The sequence below is a fragment of the Elephantulus edwardii genome, unplaced genomic scaffold (genome assembly GCF_000299155.1).
Source record: "Elephantulus edwardii isolate Elephantulus edwardi_28Jun2011 unplaced genomic scaffold, EleEdw1.0 scaffold00083, whole genome shotgun sequence".
NCBI classification, from domain to species: Eukaryota; Metazoa; Chordata; class Mammalia; order Macroscelidea; family Macroscelididae; genus Elephantulus; species Elephantulus edwardii.
Window position 1 is genome coordinate 1,027,062 of NW_006399833.1, and position 15,449 is coordinate 1,042,510.

Below are 15,449 nucleotides of genomic sequence, written 5' to 3' on the forward strand. Positions count from 1 at the left end.
TTCAATACTCTTCTCCAGCACCACAGCTCAAAAGCATCAATTCTCCTTCTATCCTTCCTAGTCATTGTCCAACTCTCTGATGCATAACAAGTGATAGAAAATACCATAGCCTGTATCAGACACACCTTAGTCTCCAGAGTGACAGCATTGCTCTTAAGTACCTTGGAGAGGTCCCTAACAGCAGACTTTCCCATCGCAAAACGTTTTTTGATTTCCTGGCTACTGGTGCCAAGAGTGTTGACTATAGAGCCAAGTTGACTAAAGTTGTTAACAATCTCAATCTCTTCACCATCCATCCTGATGCTGCCAATTGGTCCAGTGGTGAGAATCTTTGTTTTCTTGAGATTGAGCCTCAATTCATACTGAAGGCGGCAGTTCTGGACCCTCTGCAGCAAGCATTTCAGGGCCTACTCAGTTTCAGCAAGCAAGGTTGTGTCATCTCTGTAGAACAGCTTGTTAATAGATATCCCACCAATCCTGACGCCACACTTCTCATAGAGCCCAGCCTTTCAGATGATCTGTTCTGCATACAGGTTGAAAAGGTATGGAGACAGGACATATCCCTGGCGTACATCCTTCCCAATTTTGAACCAAGCAGTGTTGCCCTGCTCTGTTCTGACGACTGCCTCTTGGTCCAAGTATAGGTTTTGCACTAGCACAATTAAATGTTCTGCGATTCCCATTCTTCTCAGAGTCAGTCACAGTTTGTTATGATCCACACAGTCAAACGCCTTTGCATAATCAAGGAAACACAGACAGACCTTCTTCTGGTATTCCCTGCTTTCAGCTAAGATCCATCTAACATCAGCTACAGTATACCTAGTACCACGTTCCCTTCTAAACTCAGCCTGGGCTTCAGGCAGTTCTCTGCTGATGTGATGTTCCAGTCATTTTTGGATAATCTTCAGTAGAATCTTGCTTGAGTGTTAAATCAATGAGATTGTTCTATAGTTCCCACACTCTGTTGGGTCACCTTTCTTTGGAATGGGAACAAATATAGATCTCTTCCAGTCAGTTGGCCAAGTGGTTGTTCTCCAGATTTCTTGGCACAACTTGGTGAGCACATCCAGGGCAGCATCTGTTAGCTGAACTATGTCAATTGGTATACCATCTATTCCTGGGGCCTTATTTTTTGCTATTTCCTTCAAAGCAGCTTCAACTTCTTCCTTTATCACCATTGGCTCTTGCTCAAATGTTATTTCATTACATTCTTCTGTGTCTGACAGTTTCTTTTGATACATTGACTCAGTATATTCTTTCCATCTTCTTTTAATACTTCCTGGATCATTTAATATTCTGCCTAAAGCATCCTTGATTATAGCAACTCTAGGTTTGAATTTGTTCTTCAGTTCCTTGAGCTTAAGAAATGCTGAATGAGTTCGGCCCTTTTGATTTTCCGACTCTAGCTCCTTGCACATTTTATTGTAATATTTTGCTTTGTCATCCCATGGTGCCTTTTGGAATCTTCTTTTCAGCTCTTTAATATCTTGAATTCTTCCTTGTGCTTTGGCTTCTCTGCGCTCCAGTGCAATCTTCAGAGTTTCTTCTGACATCCATTTTGGTCTTTTTTCTCTCTTCTGTCTTTGTAATGACCATTTGCACTCTTCCTGAATGATACATTTGATATCCTCCCACAACTTATTAGGTCTTCACTCATTAGCGTGCAAGACCCAAACCTGTTCCTGAGATGGTTCTGGAATTCAGGTGGGATGAACTCAAAGTCTTATTTCGGTTCCCATGGATTTGGTTTCATTTTCCTCAGCTTCAGCTTGACCTTGCATATAAGTAGTTGGTGGTCTGTTCCACAATCAGCTCCTGGCCTGGTTTTCACAGCCGATATTGAGCTTCTCCAGAGGTTCTTTCCACAGATCTGATTCCTATGCATACCATCAGGTGAAATACATGTGTATAACATGCGTTTACGTTTCTTATAAAACGTATTTGCAATGAATAAGTCATTGATTGTGCAAAGTTCAATCATTCTATCTCCACCTTCATTTCTGTCACCAAGTTCATGTTTTCCAACTACTGAATCTTCTTCTTTGTTCCCGACTTTTGCATTCCAGTCACCCATTATTATCAATGCATCTTGATTGCATGCATGTTCGATCAATCTCTGAATGCAAATGTTGGTAGAAATTATCTATTTCTTCTTCTTCGGCTCCGGTTGTTGATGCATATATCTGAATGATAGTGGTATTCACTGGACTTCCTTGTAAGCCTATGGATATTATCCTGTCACTCACAATGTTGTACTTCAAGAAATTACTTCAAGATGGATCTGGAAATTACTTTTTTAACTATGAAAGCAACCCCATTTTTTCTCCCCTTTTCATCTCTGGAGTAATATGTCATATGATCATCTGACTCAAATTGCCCCATGCCAGTCCATCTCATCTCTCCAATGCCTAGTATGTCAATATTTATGTGTTCCATTTCTTTCTTGTTCCTCCATTTTATTTTTATTTTTTGCATTTTCTTCTCTATGCAAGTTCCCTCTCATAAATTTATTTCTTTTGGCTACATGTCTTGGGAGAATTTGATTTCCTGTTAGTTTCCATTGTTTCTTCCATCATTTGCAGTTTCTTCTGTAGCTGTTCAAATAACCCTTCATCATTTTTTTTTTTGGTTCTCTACCTCTAGGTTATTCCCTTTAATTGTGGCTTCCATTGTTGGTTCCATCATTTGTACTTTCATTCTTAACTATTCAAAGGTCTCCCTATCAACATATATCATCTGCCTTTTTGACTCTGGGGTATTCATGAGGTCTCTGATATTCTCTACTTTTTTCTTTTTTTAGAAGGGTTAATTTGTTTTTTCACAGTGTTTGAAGTTGCCTGTTGCCTTCTTGACATTATGTGAAGTTTTTCATGATAAATGTTAGATTGTTTCTATTGTGTCTGTCAAAGGTGGTGCTGGTTCTTGCCTTTATATTGTGATGGGCTACTCACTCTACTATAATTACTTTCAGAGAAAATTTATCTTTTCCAAAGTCCTTTACTCTGTTCTGAATTGCAGCCCTGTAGGAATCTCATCTTGAAGTAGACGCCTGACACCAAGTCTATAGGCCTCTTTCATGTATGAAGTGCCTGAGTGGTATGAATGCTCTACTCAAGCAGTTTCTCATGTGCCTTTTCTCACAGAGCTTAATGTCTTCCTTTGACTCTGAAGTGGCACAAGATTAGACATCAGGGTTGCTAGCTCAATCAGCTTACATGCAGGGTGTCTCAAATCAGCCCCCTCTCTCTCGCAAAGAGTTATAGAAATTTTCCCTCTGCTTCAAATCTTGTAAACTAAAGTCTATTTTCCTATTTGGCCCCTGGGATGACCCTGCAGCCATGGAGGCGTGGAGGAACCTATAGCCCCAGGGATGCCTCAGTCCTGTCTCCCCACAAGTGTTATAGAGTGCTTGCTCTTGGCAGAGATCTTCACCTCCCTTCATTTTGTCTCCACAGTTTCATGTCCTCCTTTGTCTCTGGTGTGGCTAGAGATCAGGACTGGCTGCTTGGGCAACTTGTATGCAGAGGCTCACAGATTATCCCTCTGTTACAGAGAGCTAAAACATTGTTTTTCTCTACTTGAAATTCTGTATACTGAAGTCTATTGTCCTGTTTGGCCCCTGGGATGGATCCATAGCTTCAGAGGCAAGGATGCCTAGATGAAGGGACCTATAACCCCAGGGATGCCTCAGTCCTGTCCATCTGTTGATTTCTTGACCACTGGTGCCAATTTTGTTGATCATATTAAGAAGAAATAATTGAAAATGTCAATCTTTCATCCATCATGATGTTTCTTATTGGTACAGTGGTGATGATTTTTGTCGTCTTCTTAATTTTGTGATACAACCCATACTGGAGATTATAGTCTTTGATTTTCTGCAGCAAGCTTTTAAAGTCCTATTTTCGGCAAGCAATGCTATGTCATCTACATAATGCAGGTTGTTGTAAGTCTTCCTCCTTTGCTTATGCCACTTACAACTTCATACAGTCCAGCTTTTTGACAGATTTGCTCAGGATACATATTGAATAGGGATAGAGAAAGGATACCTATTTTACACACTTCTTTCTTGATTTTAAACTGTGCAGTGTTTCTTTGCTCTGTTCAGACAACAGGTTCTTAGTTTAGGTAAAGGTTTCATATTAGGAAAATTAAATGTTTTGAAATTTCCATTTTTCTCAATGTTAACCACAGTTTATCATTATCTACACAGTCAAATACATTTGCGTAGTCAATAAAGCACAGACATGCTTTTGGTATTTTCTGCTTTCCAATAAGATCTGTCTGACATAAAAAAAATAATATCCCTGGCAGCACAGCTACTTATAAACCTAGCCTGAACTTCTGGCAGTTCTTTGTCAATATATTGTTGTAGTTGTTTTATGATGATTCTCAGCACTATTTTGTTTGCGTGTGTGTGTGTGTGTGTATGAGTATTTGTGTGTGTGTATATGAGTATGACTCATTACAACCCTATGAGCAATAAATCTGTACCCTGTCCTCTCCTGTGCCATCTTCATACTTCCTGACATACTAGTGCCCATTGCAGCAGTCATTGTGTCAATCCACCTGGTCAAAGGTCTTCCTCTCCTTCATAAACCCTTCACCCTACTGGGCATCATGTCCTTCTTTCTTCAAGGACTAGCCTCTCCTGGTAACATGCCCAAAGCATGTGAGGTGAAGCCTCATCATTCTTGCCTCTAAAGAGCAATCCGCCTGCGCAGTGTTCAAGACATATTTGTTTTTCTCTTGGGAGTCCATCACATATTCAGTGCTCTTCTTCAACACCACAGCCCAAAGGCATCAATTCTTCTTCTGTCAGCCTTGTTCATTGTTCAGCTCTCAGATGCAGAGCAAGTGATCAGAAAGCATATGGCCTGAATCAAAGGCACCTTAGTTCTCAAACTGACATCATTACTCCTCAATAATTTGGAGAAGTCCATAACTGCCTACTTTCCCAGTGCAATGCATCTGACTGACTGGAGGTACCAAAGGTGTTAATTGTGGTTCCAAGTAAGAAGAAGTTGTTGATTATTTGAATCTTTTCTGCATCCACCATGATGCTGCCTATTGGTCTAATGGTAACAATCTTTGTTTTCTTGACATTGAGATGCAATCCATATGGAAGGCTGCATTCCTTGATCTTCTGCTACAAGTGCTTCAGATCTTTCTCACATTCAGCAAGCAAGCTTGTGTTGTCTGTATAATACAGTTTATTGATTAATCTCCCTCCAATCTTGATTCCACATTCCTCCTCATGGAGTCCAGCTTCTTGAATAATTTGCTCAGCGTGCAGATTCAATAGATATGGAGAAAGAATACAACCCTGATGCAGTACCTTCTTAATTTTTAACCATGTAGTGTTACCCAACTCCGTTCACATAATAACCTCCTAGTCTAGGCATAGGTTCCTCATGAGCACAATTAAGTGCTCTGGGATTCCCATTCTTCTCAATGTCAGCCACAACTTTTTATGATCCACACAATCAAATGCCTTTGTACAATCAATAAAACACAAACAGACATTCTTCTGGTATTTTTTATTTTCATCCAGAATCTATCTGACATCAACAATGATATCCCTACTGCCACAGCCTCGTCTAAATTCTGCTTGAACTTCTGGCAGTTTGCTATCTATGTATTGTTCTAGGCAATTTTAAATTATCTTCAACAATATTTTGTTAGCATGCAATATTAATTATATTGTTTGATAGATTCCACATATTGTTGGATCACCTTTCTTGGGAATGGGAACAAATATGAACCTCTTCAAATCCATTAGCCAGATAGCGTCCTCCAAATTTCCTTGCATAGACTTGTGAGTGCATCCAAGGCTGCAATTGTTAATTGAAATAAGTCAATTAGTATCCCACCAATTCCTGGGGCCTTATATTCTGCCAATGTTTTAAATGAAGCTTCCACTTCCTCCTTCATTATCACTGGCTCCTATTCATATGTTACTTCCTGAAATTTTTCAGTGTCAATGAATTCTTTTTGGTACAGTTATTCTGTGTATTCCCTCCATCTTTGTTGGGTGTAGTCTTGGTCATTCAATGTATTGCCCATAGCATCTTTCAATATTGTGACTCGAATTTTAAATTTGTTTTTTATAAATGCAGTGTGAGTTTTCCCTATTTTTATTCTCCAATTCCAGCTCTCGGTACATTCCATTATAATACTGTGTATATAATTCCATTATACACACATATGCATTATGTATGTATATGTGTGTATGTTGTTTTTGTTGTTATGTGCCATCAAGTCACTTGCAACTCATAGTGACACTATGTACAACAACCCAAAAACCTGCTCTATCCTGTGCCAACTTTACTGTCTCTGACACACCTACCCTCATTACCCAAGTCACTGTATCAATTCATCTCATCGATGGTCTCCCTCTCTTTATCCATCCTTCCGCACTTCCAAGCATGATGTCCCTCTCCAAGGAACAGTCCCTCTTTGCAACATGCCCAAAGTATGCCAGACAAAAAAAATCAGAATCCTTGCCTCCAATATGTGTGTGTGTGTGTGTGTGTGTGTGTGTGTGTGTGTTGTGTGTATAGTTTTTATTCTTGTATGAAGTCAGAACTAGCTCCAGAGGATTTGAATCATCTGATTTGAAGTCATAACATAGCTCCAGAGGATTTGAATCATCTCCTTCTAGGTTGACAGCCCAACTATTTACCCTAAGTGATCAGAGCTTGTGTGTCTTTGTGTGTGCCTATATAATATGAACCCCTGTGACATGTTGTTGTATACTGTAGAGGCAGAACCTACCCATACCTGGCCCTATGGCAGGTTTTCAGAGGCAGTAAATTGAAAGGGATGACATAGTCCCATCTTTCTCCTGCAGAGCAGCTGGTGGCCTCAAACCATGTGCCTTTAGGATTGCAGCACAATTTCTTGTCACTGGGCTACGAGAGCTCTGTAATGTGTAGTTTATTAGACTGCTAAGTGAAAGATCAGCAGTTTAAATTAACATGCTACTTTTCCAGAGAAAATGTGCATTCTCTTCCCCTAAACATTTATAGCCACAGAAATCTGGTGAAGGGTAAATAAGAGATGTGTGTGTGTGTGTGTGTGTGTGTGTGTGTGTGTGCGCGCGCGCTGTTGTTGTTGTTGGGTTTTTTTTGTTGTGCACCACAGAGTAAGAATCGACTCCTAGCTAACTCTCTGGTGGGTTTTCAGAGGCAGTTAATCCCACAGGATGAGATTGCCCATCTTTCTTCCCCAAAGCAGGTGGTGGCCTCGAACCACATGCCTTCAGAATTGCAGTGCAGCTTCTTGCCACTAGGCCACCAGAACATTCTCTCTCTCTCTCTCTCTCTCTCTCTCTCTCTCTCTCTCTCTCTCTCTCTCTCTCTCTCCCTCCCTCCCTCTCCCTCTCTCTTTCTCTCTTATAGACATAGATGACATAGATAGAGATAGAGATAGATAGATAGATATGTTTATAGATATTTATAGATATATTGATATATAAATCTATATATTTATATATTGAGATAGAGAATATATATTAGAGATATATATAAATTATAGATATAGATTATAGATATCTATAGATTATATGTATCTCAGATATATATATATAGTTGTTGTTGTTATTTGTCATCGAGTCACCTGTGACTCATAGCAACCCTAGGTATAACAGCCCTAAACCCTGCTTTATCCTGTGTCAATACTATTGTCTCTGATATACCTACCCCAATTTCCCCAGTGATTAAATCAATTCATCTTATAGAGTGTCTTACTCTCTTGCCCTGTCCCTCACAAGCATGATGTCCCTCTCCAAGGACTGGTCACTCCTTACAATATGTAAGCTTCAAAATCCTTGCCTCCAAGGAGCAGCCTGGCTTCACCCTCTCTAGGACAAACCTATTTGTTTTCTTAACAGTCCATGGTATATTCAATTCTCTTCTCCAGCACCAAAGCTCAAAGGCATCAATTCTCCTTCTATCATACCTAGCCATTGTCCAGGTTTCTGATGCATAGCAAGTAATTGCGAAGATGATGGCCTGGATCAAGCGCACCTTAGTCTTCAGACTGATGTCATTGCTCTTTAATACTTTGGAGAAATCTCTGACAGGAGACTTTCTCAGTGCAATTCATCTTTTAATTTCCTGGCTGCTGGTACCAAAAATGCTGATTGTGGAGCCAAGCACACTAAAGCTGCTAACAATCTCAGTCTCTTCACCATCTATCATAATGCTGCCAATTGGCGCAGTGGTGAGAATCTTTGTTTTCTTGCTATACATATATTTAGCTAGATATATAAGTGTTGTGTTGTTGTTATGTGCCATAGAGTCAGAACCAACTCATAGCTGATTCTCCAGCCGGTTTTTAGTGACTTAAAATTGACTGAGAGTAGAGTATCCATCTTTTTCTCACACAGCATCTAATGGATTTGAACTGCATGACTTTGTGTAAACATGTTTTTCTTAGATGACATCAAGTTGAGTACAACTCGTAGCAACCCTATGAACAAAAGACCTAAACCCTTTTCTATCGTATGCCATTCTCACACTTCCTGACACACTAGAGCCCATTGCAGCAGTCATTATGTCAATCCATCTGGCCAAGGGTCTTCCTTTACTTCATCAACTCTTCACCTTTCTGAGCAGCATGTCCCTCTCCAAGGAATAGCCCTTCTAGCAACATGCCCAAAGTATGTGAGGTGAAGCTTTATCATCTTTGTCTCCAAAGAGCATTCCAGCTGCACCCTCTTTGAGACATATTTGCTTGTTCCTTTGGCAGTTAATCAGATGTGGCATTAATTCTTCTTTCATTATCCTTATTGATTGTCCAGCTCTCAGATTCATAGCAAGTGATCAGAAAGACCATGATCTGAATCAGACTCACCTTAGTCCTCCAACTGACCTCATTACTCCTCAAAAATTTGAAAGATTCTTACCTCCAGATTTTCCCAGTGCAATGTGTCTCCTGATTTCATGACATCTGGTACCAGGGGTGTTAATTGTGGATCCAAGTAAGAAGAGATTTTCCATCCTCAATGATGAAATATTTCCCATTAAAGTTTGAATGAAGGCAAATATGGTCATCATCAGTGTTCTTTTTTCATCCTGGACAACACAAAGATGAAAGAGGCAATAAAGTTGTAAAGGAGTCAAACGTTAACCTTATTTACATACATGATTACTCCAAGAAATAAAATTTCTGATAATGAGTAATAAGAGGGAATTAGCCCTACCAAGATATGAACTTTTTTTCAAAATGAACAGTTAAGTATGGGTACATGAATGGAAAATAATCAGTAAACCTAAAAGAAATTCCCAAAATATATGAGAATATCATATTTCATACTGTGTGTATTTTATGAAAAGAAAAATCTAATTACAAATAGATTCATACAGAATGTAACATTTCTAGACTGGCTTCTTTCCCTGAGCATAATTCCCTGGAGATTCATCCAAGTATCCAAGCATCCAATCATGCATCAAAGCATGCATCAAAGTTTATTCCTCTTATTGTTGAGTACTATTCTATGATAGGGATCTCTGATGGTATAGTCTATAGGGAATTATACTGCTATCCCTAAGGCAGAAATTCTCTGGTGGTTCTAATTCATCAGTGACTCCTCAGAGAAAGATGGACAATCTCCTCCATGTGATTTATAGACTCTTGAAAGCCCACTGGAAATTCAATGATGAGTCAGTTCCAACTTGACAGCAATGAATTGTGTGTTTTTAATCTATGATATAGGGGAATTCTAATTTGTTTAACCATTGAAGGATTGCTGACTTTTTTCTCATTAACGTGATTAGAAATAAATTTGACAAAACTTTGTGTACAAGTTTTTGTGAGAATACAAATTTTCATTTTCTAGGAAAATTCCCCAAAGTGCAATTGCTGGATTGTATGATAACTTCATAGTTAAATTTATAAGACACTTCTCAACTGTTACCTAGTATGGCTGTACTATTTTTGACCCTGGTGTGTTCTTTCTACTTTGTCTTCTTTCACCCACCTCCCACTTAAAATAATCTATTTTTAATTAATTTGTGTATATAAGCTTTAAATCAAAGTTCATTTTAAGCGATATATGCATATATAAGCTATGTATGCATTGATAAACTATCCCTTTACCATTATGTTGCTTTTCCTATCTTTGTCAAAAATTGGCATATTTATGTAAGTCTGTATCTGTTGGTTTTATCTTCTTCATTGATCTACTTAAGTGTACTTGAAGCAATTGTTACAAAATGTCAAAGAACACAGCTTCAAGATGGATTGCATCTCAAGTTTAAGAAGACAAAGATTCTTATCACTGCACCAATAGGCAACATCCTGGTGGATGGAGAAGAGATTAAAAGTGTCAACAACTTCATCTTACTTGGATCCATAATTAACATCCTTGATATCAGCAGTCAGGAAATCAAAAGTGCTTGCTGAAGAAGGTCAGGAACTGTTGTCTTCAATATGGATTAAAGTTTAACATCAAGAAGACAAAGATGCTCACCCCTAGGCCAATTGGCAGTACCATGATAGATGGAAAGAGATTGAGATTGTTAACAACTTCAGCTTGCTTGTATTCACAATCAATATTCTTGGCACTAGAAGATGAGAAATCGAAAGATGAATTACACTGGGAAAATCTGTTGTCAGGGATATGTCCAGAGTACTGAGAAACGATGATGCCAATCTAGAGAGTAAGGTGTGCCTGATAAGGTCATGGTCTTCACAATGACTTGCTATGTATCAGAGAGCTGAACAATGACTAAGGATGACAGAAGAAGAAGAATCAATGTCTTTGAGTTGTGGTGCTGGAGAAGAGTCTTGAACCATGGACTGCCAAGAAAACAAATAGGTCTATCTTGCAGAGGTTGATGCCAAGTTTCTCCTTGGAGGCTAGGATATTGAAGCTCTGTCTCACATACTTGGGCACATAGCCTGGAGGGACCAGTCCATGGAGAAGGACATCATATTTGGAAGAGTGAAGGGACAGTGCAGGAGAAGAAGACCCCATCTGATGTATTGATATAGTAACTGGAGCAATGGAGTTATGTGTGTTGGAGTCAGGAGACTGGCTCAGGACATAGCAGGTTTTAGAGCTGTTGTGCATAGGTGACACAATGGCACATAACAACAACAACAACAACATTGCATGGAGAAAGTCTGCAGTCAGGGCCTCCTCCAAATTATTGAGGAGCAAAGACATTAGTTGGAGGACTAAGGTGAGCCTGATTCAGTTTTTTTGATCACTTGCTATGCATCTGAGAGCTGGACAATGAATAAGGATTACAGAAGAAGAATTGATGCCTTTGAGTTGTGGTGTTGGAGAAGAGCACTGTACATCTGATGGATGAGCAGATGCCTGAGGATAGGTAGGGGGGAAATCACAGGATTGCACAATTTGGTGGGTGGAGGAAGGGGGTAAAGAAAATGTAAAGATTCAGTGGGGACCTGAAAAGACCGGGTTATGGTGGACATAGTCCAATGCAGATTAATTTTCTAAAACATAGTGTATGGGAATAATTGGATGAAACAAAATTGTAGTGAAGGAACGGGAAGGAATCTGCATAAAAAAGAAACATTTAAAACAATTATGAGATAAAATCTCACCCCAGCAACAATAGCAAAGCTCAACAGGGTAGCAAACAACAAATGCAGGCAAGGTTGTGGAGAGATTGGAACTCTTATTCACTGCTGGTGGGAATGTACGGAAGGCAGTCTGGTGCTTTCTCAAAGAGTTGGAAATAGGAATACCATTTGACCCAGCAATTTCACTACTGAGAATATACCCTAAAGAAACCAGAGTCACGACTCAAAAGATGTATTAACATCCACATTTATTGCTGCATTATTCACAATAGCAGAGAGATGGAAGCAATGCAAGTGCCCATCAACAAATGAATGGATAGGAAAACTGTAGTACATCCATACAGTGGAATACTACGCAGCATTGAAAAACAATGAACTATTAAAACATTACACAACATGGGGGCACCTTGAAGATATTATGCTAAGTGAAATATCTTAGTCACTAAATGACAAATATTGCATAACATTACTGTTATAAAATAGGACAGACATGAGGGGTGTGGGCAGGGAAAGAATAGATAGATCATGAACACTGCATTAAAACAGATAAAGGAAATAACTATCTGAAAGAAATATATGACTATGCATTCTATGTATGACAACAATCTGGAAGAAGGGGTGCATTACACAATGGGCTGGGGTAGGGAGAGGGAAAGGAAGGAGAAAATGTGCAACAATGAATAAATAAAAATACCTTTAAAAATATGTAATGAAGTCGAAGATTATTTTATTTATATTTAATATTTTATTGAATAATAGCCCTTAATGCTAAGTGATATTGTCTCTGAAGAGGAAAACTGGGGGTCTGGAAAAAACAAGGTTTATTTTTCATTTTCTATACCTTCATAAACTTGGAAATTTTATTCTTGTATAAATACTACTTTTTCTGTCAAAAATTAACAAATAATTATTAGATATTAGATTGATCAGTTAGGCTTGAAACTTATCTTTCATTTTGTCTATTAATCCAAAAAAAACTTGTTTATGTAGATTTTATGCATATAAAAAAACCGCACCAAAATATTAAGAGTAATTATCTACATGTAGGTAGTATTACCCATGAGCTTATTTATTCTTCATATTAAAACAAAGCCTCCAAAAAAGCTTCTTCCTATGAACTAACTTTGCATGTTATGTCTGAATTTCACCCCCACCTTCCTTACTTTAAAGGTCTCTTCTACCACTGGCTCCTCTTTTATCCCCTTTGATTTCTATACCTTGGACTAATTACTGTTGTCAAAAAATGGTGCCTAATGAGAGAAAAAAAGAGCTCTCCTGAACATTTGAGATCAGGTCTTCTATGTCATCCATATCTTGGGGGCAATGTTGGAGTTAGGAGTTCATTTATCCCCGAGCTTAGTCTAAGTGTCAACTCTTTAATATTTAGATTATGATTCTACTGCAATTTCAGGAAATAGTGTACCAGAATCAGGAGAAAGACGTAGCATCTATTTTGTCACTGGATTAAGGAAAACCACTCTTAGGTCTATGAATCATACTGGCCACTGAGTGGAGCTATACGCTCAAGTATATAAGATATATGTTCTGTGGGTTCAATTACTTCGTGAAAATAATTATGAGGTTCTAAGAGTAAAGCTCTTGTAGCCTAGTGGCAAGAAGCTGCACTGTAATCGCAAAGGAATGCGATGTAGTTCTGGGCCACCAGCAGCTCCTCGGGAAAAGGATGGTCAATCTAGTCCTGTGAGATTAACTGCCTCTGAAAACTCACCGGAGTGTCAGCTATGGGTCAGTTCTGACTCTACAGTACATAACAAGAGTAAAGGTACAAAGTCAGGGAAGTTTTCCTGCTAAAATATCACTTGCTTATTATAAGTGACTTTTCAGAAAGTGCAGTGGATTAGAGACATGTTTTTGTCATCAAAACTAGAGTGGATAGAGGCCAGGGGTAATGATGAGTTGCTGTGTGCCATTGAGTCTGAATCAACCCATAGCTGACATTCCAGCAGGTTTTCAGAGGCAGTAATCACACGGAAGATTGCTCATCCCTCTTCTGCAGAGCCAGTGGATTCAAACCACTGTGTTTCTTAGAGATTGCAGCATATTCTTACCACTAGCGATACGTGAGTAGTCTTTCTGATCCTTCCTCATTATCTCAGGAACATTGATACTATAGTGCAAAGTAAGAGTAAATGGGGCGGGGGGTGGGGAGGAGAGATGAGAGAGAGAGAAAGAGAGAAATCAGTAAGTGAATTGTCCCTGGTCATCAGGTTTAAATCTCAAATCTCCTTATTTTAAGGTCTTTACAAAAAGCAACATGTCATAGAGAAGCATCATGGACTCTGCTTAAATTAAAACTAATGAAGTTTGTTAAAGGATAGAGATGATTTGAATTGGAGAATTATTCATTCAAAGTAAAAATGGTCTTTCAATCAAGCAGGTGAAAAGGTGTATGCTTGTATTATTGGAATGAGAACTAAATGTTACAAAATTCATAATTAGCTGAAAGATCATCCAGCAGAGCCAAAGGCCAGATGTCTAAAAATGATAATTTCGCGTGAGCTGGTGCACAACCTTTAAGTGGGATTATGTGACTGGTCAAAAGTGCACGCCATTCAGTTTATTGCAGTTGGTCACAAGGTACTGGCCAGGCAAGTTTTTCTGTTAACTTAACAGTAAATGTTTTCCACAACCAAGTGTTTCTGTAGGGAATAATTATAAAGATATTATTAATGCTGTGCACCCTTTGGCCCAAAATTATTGTATCTCAAATCTATTTGACTATAATGAAAAGAACCATTTTGAATTTACCAGCTGCTTCATGAGAGAAGGATGGGTAATCTCCTCCTGTATGATTTACTGCCTCTGAAAACCTGCTGGAGTGTCAGCTATGGGTCAGTTTTGACTTGACAGTATGAAACAACAACAATATTCATGGTAAAATTACTTCACAGATAGGAAACTGAGGTTACGGGAAGTAAAATTTCTTGCCCAGAGTCCCAAAGCGTGTGAAGCAAATTATTGGGGTTTAAATTTGAGGTATACTGTCCTAAATGACTTCTTTCAAACATTATCTCATCTCATATTGTCTTTTCCCATAATGGCCACTATATTTGTATGTACATATACATATACATATACATATACATATACATACACATATACATGTAATTATATGATATGCAATCATATACAAGTAGATAATAACTGTATGACACATAAGGGTAACAAAATAGCTTGCATAAAAAGTTTTGTGGCAAAGACTATTCTTAATATCCATTCTTTTAAAGCCTGATACCTACCTTAAGACCCTTAGCTCCCACTATCCAGGTAAATTGTACTTTTATCTAGGAATGTGGCTTTTCAGAATAAACTACATCCCTAAGTCTCCCTGCATGTGCCCTTGTAATTAAGCTAATGTAGCATAAGTTAAAGTGTCATGTGGCAGCTTCTAAGAATCTATCTTATAAACCTGCTGGAGCCTACACTTTGTGTCTTTTGCTTCTTCCTTTCCTCTATCTTGCTACCTAGAATGCAGTTAATGTTTTAGACCCTAAAGATAAGGATCACATTAGGCATGGCAGAGCTTAGATTGTCTAGAAATTAATTTATGAGTGTTTTCATATCACCTCCAACCTATGACACTCCATACTTTTACATGAGAAAGATGTAAGTTTCTCAAGTACTCAAGTAAAAGTCATTTTTATTTTTTTAAGTCACCTGTAGAAGATACTAACTAGAATAAAGAAAATATGGACTTAATGACAGAGATGAGGCCTAAAATAGATTGACTGAATCTTACATGTTCAATGGTTTATTCATCACAAATGTCTTTTCTTAATAAAACACAATTTTACACATGGAGCTCATCAAATGGAATTCATAGTAATCAGACTGACTACATCTATGGAAGGAATTGTTGGAGAAGCTCAATA